The 5,775-nt window shown below is 30.8% G+C and overlaps 1 protein-coding gene across 6 annotated transcripts in view; it reads left to right on the plus strand.

Annotated features, from left to right (window-relative positions):
• The window catches only part of ZMYM4 (zinc finger MYM-type containing 4), a 144,916-nt gene that overhangs the window by 62,322 nt on the left and 76,819 nt on the right, over positions 1-5,775 (plus strand). The window contains exon 1 of one of the 6 annotated variants that reach the window (XM_011357960.2): positions 3,599-3,609. The exons of the other annotated variants lie outside the window; for them this stretch is intronic. The gene's annotated coding sequence lies outside the window, so the exon portion shown is untranslated. Of the gene's footprint in view, positions 1-3,598; positions 3,610-5,775 lie in introns of those variants that run through there. 6 annotated transcript variants of the gene reach the window in all.

Genomic DNA, 5,775 nt, shown 5'->3' on the forward strand with positions numbered 1-5,775 from the left:
ATTAGTGATACTGAGTTTCTTTTCAAATGTTTGTTGACCATTTGTATATCTCCTTTGAAGAAGTGTGTGTTCAAATTCTTTGCCCATTTTTGAATCGGGTTACTTTTTTGTTGATTTTGTTGATTGGTCTTTATTCTAGATATTAACCTCTTATCAGATGTATAATTTGCAAATATTTTCTCCAATTTTGTATGTTGTCTTTTTACTTGATAATTTTTTTTAATGTGCAAAAGTTTTAAAGATGCGATGTAGTCCCATTTATTTATTTTTGTTTTTGTCGCTTGTGTTTTTGGTGTCATATCCAAGAAATTGCCAAATCCAATGTCATGAAGCTTTCCCCCTGTGTTTTCTTCTAGAAGTTTTATAGTTTTAGGTTTTATTTAAAAAAACATATCAATTTAAAATTTCACTTTACTATCTGTATACTTCTTGAGGTTTCTAGTTTCTCTATTATACATCTTTCCTCTACAGACATTCTTATATATGTTTTCTAATATATACCAGAAAGTACAATGTATTGAATTTAGTGTAAAATCTATTTCTTAAGGTGGTTCTCTGTCAAAAACAAGTTTAAAGTCTGTTGCTTTAGAGCAGGGATTGGCAACTTTTCTCTCACCAGATAGTATTTTAGGCTTATATATCATACTGTCTCTGTTGCAACAACACAGCTATTCCTTTGTGGCATTAAAGCAGCCATAGACAATACATAAAGGAATGAATGTGTTTGTTTCCAATAAAACTTTATGGAGGCTAAATTTTGAATTTAATTTAATAACATTTCCATGCATCAGGAAATATTTTTCTTTTGATTTTTTTTTTTTAACCATTTAAAAATGTGAAAATCATTCCTTGCTTCTGGGTTATACAAAACTAACAGATGGCTTCTAAACTTAGCAGGCAGTCATAGTTTACCTTTCCCAACTCTAGGTTACATATGGGGAGGTGGTTGTTCAGGGCTAGGGTGTGTACATTCTCAGCTTTACTAGAAATGCAAAACTTATTTTCTTAAGTAGTTTTATTCATTTACACTTCTACCATTGGTTAGCATTTTGGTCATTAGGCATCTGGCCAACAGTTAATATTCATACTTCTAAATTTTGTCAATATAGAAGGTATAACATGGAATTCATTTTTTTTAAATTGGATTTCCCTCGTTATTGATGTATTCAAATCTTTTTTCATGTTTATTGGCCCTCTCAGATTCCTTTTTTGCAAAAGGGCTGTTTAATTATATCTGTTGCCCACTTGCTATTGGGTTGTTGGTCTTTTCTTAATTGTAGGGGTACTCTAAATATTATGAAGAATAAACTTGTCAGTTTAGATATGGCAAATAACTTCTAATTCATGACTTGTCTTTATAAAGTCTTTGCATAAGCAGAAATTAATTTTAATATAGTTGAATGATAAATATATCAAATGAAAAGATGAATTGGTTAACATATGGCAGCGCAATTAGCCACTCATCTGAAAAAAAGTAGACCTCAGTCTTATCCTACATCCTTGGTTTGCTTTTTTTAATTTTAATTTTAATTTTTTTTTACATTTAGGAACATCTTTCCTAGGCTAAGGTCAGAAAGACTTCTTATGTTATTTCCTAAAATGTTCGTTGGTTTTACCTTTTACATGTAACCCTTGAATTATCCAGGATTTAACTTTTATGGCTTAGATTAAGGAATTGATTTTATTTTTTTCCATAATGCTAAGAAATTGTCTCACCACCATTTATCAAACACAACTTCCTTTTCCCAGTGATCTACAAAGTTATTCTATAATCTACAAAGTTATTCTGTGTCTTTGGGCTTTTTCCCCTCACGTTCTCAGTTAATGTTCCATTGGACTATTTATTCCTGTGCCAGTACCATGTTGTTTTAGTTAATTATTTATATAATGTCTTGATAATCTAATGGTTCTCATCTCTCCCTGAAAATTGTTCTTCAGGAATATTTTGCCTAATCTTGCCACTATGTGTTTCAGAAATATCTCGCCAAGTCCCTAACAAAACAAAATCAGATAACAACAATCTTGTTGGGAATTTGGTTGGAATTGTCTTGAATCTATAAATTGAGAGAGAGAATTGGCATGTTTATGATATTGAGTTTTCTTATCTATGAACTTGATACCTTTTATTGAAATCTTTAATGCCTTTCAATAAAATTTTATAATCTATTCTAAAGGATTACTCAAGGTTTTTCATTTTATATTTTAGCATTTAAGTCTTATTTAATTGAAATTTATTTTTGGATGTAGGATAAGATTGGGGTCTACTTTTTTACAGGTGAGCGGCTGTTGTCTTGCCATATGTTAAATAATTCATCTTTTCATCTACATAATTAATGTTTTTATAACTGAACTGAATTGGCAGCACTGAGATATATTTCAGTTCTATATATGTGAGAATCACTTTTTGGAATTTCTGTTACATTCTATCCTACATATTTATATGTATTTATATGTTAGTTAATAGTAAATATTAATATTTGCTTCTATTACCAGTGTCATTGATTTTTATTTGAAATATTTCAGTATTATATATTTATTGACTTTGGGGTATAGACATTTATCTTCTGTGTCAAGCCACTGTCTTAGTTTTATTTTTTGTTAAAGATCTTCTTTAAGTTATCCTTCTAAATTTTAACATGATTTTATTCAGTTTTCAAAAATACTCTGTTGGAATTCTAATCGAAAATACGCAGATTTGTATCACTTTTGGAAGAATCGATATTTTTATTATATTTTTCTATTTGGGAACAGACTACATCTTATCAATAGATTTTGTTTTATGCCATTCATTTAAGTTTTATAGCTGTTTTCAAGTAATATATATTGTGTCATTCTTGTATCATTTGTGCTTAACTATCTTGTCACCTTTGCAAATGGAGTATTTTTAAAAATATTATTTCTAGGTTTTTATTGCAAGAACAGTCTAGCTATCTTACTGAATTCTCTTATGAAATCTGGTGGTCTTTTAAAATTTGAGTCTGTAGTTATTTAGACAGAAAACCATTTCAACTAAAAATATTTCATTTCTTTTTCCCAGTGACTGCTCACATTACATAATTTACTGTTTTTGTTAAAACTTGTAAGATTACACTTTCTGATTCCAGTTAAATAGCGCTCATATTTTGTCATTTAGGGCTAACTATTGTTGGTTTCTGTCACTTAGGCTTAGGCTTTATTACGGTTTTTAAATTCCCATTTAACCTTGAGAAATGGCTGAAGAATATTAGTATTTATCTGTTGCTGGATTAAATTTGCTAATATTTTGTTAAGAATTTTTCTGAAAAAGTTTGTATAAATGGAATTATAGCTTCATTAAGTGTTTTTTAAAAAATTTATTTATATGTTAGTTTCAAGTATACAGTACATTGTTTAGACATCTATATAGTTCATAAAACAGTCCCTACAACTGCTCCCTCTCTCCCCTGGCCCTCCACCTAGCCATCATATTAATGCTAACTGCATTCCCTCTGCCGTGTTCCCCATCCCTGTGACCAACTATCAACTACTAATTTGTACTTCTTTAACCATTTCACCCCATTCTCCCAGCCCCCCAACTGCCCTCCCCTCTGTCACCATATTGTCCACTATATTTGAGTCTGTTTTTGATTAGTTTGTTCTTTTTGTTCCTTAGATTCCTCATATAAGTGAAATTATATGGTATTTACCTTTCTCTGTCTGACTTATTTCACTCAGCATAATAACCTCTAGGTCCATCCATGTTGTTGCAAATGGTAGGATTTCATTTTTTTAATGGCTGAGTAATATTCCATTGTATATATGAACCATCATTTCTTTATTCTATCTTCTGTTGATGGGCATTTATGTTGCTTCCATATCTTGGCTATTATAAATTGTGCTGCCATGAATATTGGAGTGCATAGATCTTTACAAATTACTGTTTTGGTTTATTCCTTTGGATAAATCCCCAGAAGTGCAGTTGCTGGGTCAAAAAAGTATATCCATTTTAAATTTTTTGAGAAACCTCCATACTGTTTTCCATAGTGGCTGTACCAGTTTGCAATCCCACCAACAATATATGAGGGTTTGTTTCCTTTTCTCTGCATCCTGGCGAACACTTGTTGTTTTTTGATTTATTGATCATAGCCATTCTGACAGGTGAGAGGTGACATCTTACTGTGGTTTTAATTTGCATTCTCTGATGGTTAGTGACCTTGAGCATCTTTTTATATGTCTGTTAGCCATCTGTATTTCCTCTTTGGATAAGTATCTGTTCAGGTCTTCTGCCCATTTTTTAATTGGATTGTTTTTTTTGTTGTTGAGTTGTATAAATTTTTATAAATTTTAGATAATTAACCCCTTATCAGATGTATCATTATCAAATATCTTCTCCCAAACAGTCAGTTGTCTTTTGTTTTGTTGATAGTTTCCTTTGCTGTACAAAAACTTTTTAGTTTGATGTAGTCCTATTTAATTTTTCTTTTGTTTCCCTTGCCCGAGGAGATATATCTGAAAATAAATTCCTGTTAGTAATATCAGAGAGTTTACTGCCTATGTTTTTTTTTGCATGTATCTGTTCAGTTTTTCCCGACACTATTTATTGAAGAGACTGTCTTTACCTCATTGTATATTCTTACCTCCTTTGTCATATATTAAGTGAGCATATAGGCGTCAATTTATTTCTGGGCTCTATTCTATTCCATTGGTCAATGTATCTGTTTTTATGTCAGTACTATGTTGTTTTGATTACTGTAGCCTTGTAATGTAGTTTGATATCAGGTAGTGTGATACTTCCAACTTTGTTCATTCTCAAGATTGCTGTGGCTATTCGGAGTTTTTTATGGCTCCATATAAATTTTAGGATTATTTGTTCTAGATCTCTGAAAAATGCCATTGGTATTTTGATAGGGATTGCATTGAATCTATAGATTGCTTTGGGTAGTATGGCCATTTTAAAGATGTTGATTCTTCCTACCTATAAACACAGTATATGATCCCATTTATTTGTATCTTCTTCAATTTCTTTTTTCAATGACTTATAATTTTCTGAAAACAGGTCTTTTACCTTCTTGGTTAATTTGATTCCTAGGTATTTTGTAAATTGTAAATGGATTGTTTTTTTAATTTCTCTTTCTGAAAGTTTATCATTGGTGTATAAAAATGCCCTTGACTTCTGAATATTTATTTTGTAACCTGTTACTTTACTGAATTCATTGATCAGTTCTAACAGTTTTTTGGTGGAATCTTTAGAGTTCTCTCTATATATTATCATGTCATTGGCAAATAATTACAGTTTTACTTCTTCCTTTCCAATTCTGATGCCTTTTATTTCTCTTTCTTGTGTTATTGCTGTGGCTAAGACTTCCAATACAGTGTTGAAGAGGAGTGATGAAAGTGGGCATCCTTTTCTTGTTCCTGATCTTAAAGAAAATGCTTTTAGCCTTTCCCTATTGAGTATGATATTAGCTATAGGTTTGTCATATGGCCTTTATTATGTTGAGGCTTGTTCCCTCTATTCCCACTTTGCTGAGAGTGTTTATCATAAATGGATGCCGGATTTTGTTGAACACTTTTTCTGTATCTATTGATATGATTATATGGTTTTTATCTTTCGATTTGTTAATGTGGTGTATCATATTAATTGATTTGCAGATATTGTACCAGCCTTGCATCCCAGGAATAAATCCAACTTGATCATGGTATATGATATTTTTAATGTATTGCTGAATTTGGTTTGCTAATATTTTATTAAGGATTTTTGCATTAATGTTCATAAGAAATAGTGGCCTACAGTTTTCTTTTTTTGTAATTTCTTTG

Source organism: Pteropus vampyrus, unplaced genomic scaffold (assembly GCF_000151845.1).
Source record: "Pteropus vampyrus isolate Shadow unplaced genomic scaffold, Pvam_2.0 Scaffold36, whole genome shotgun sequence".
Taxonomy (NCBI): Eukaryota; Metazoa; Chordata; class Mammalia; order Chiroptera; family Pteropodidae; genus Pteropus; species Pteropus vampyrus.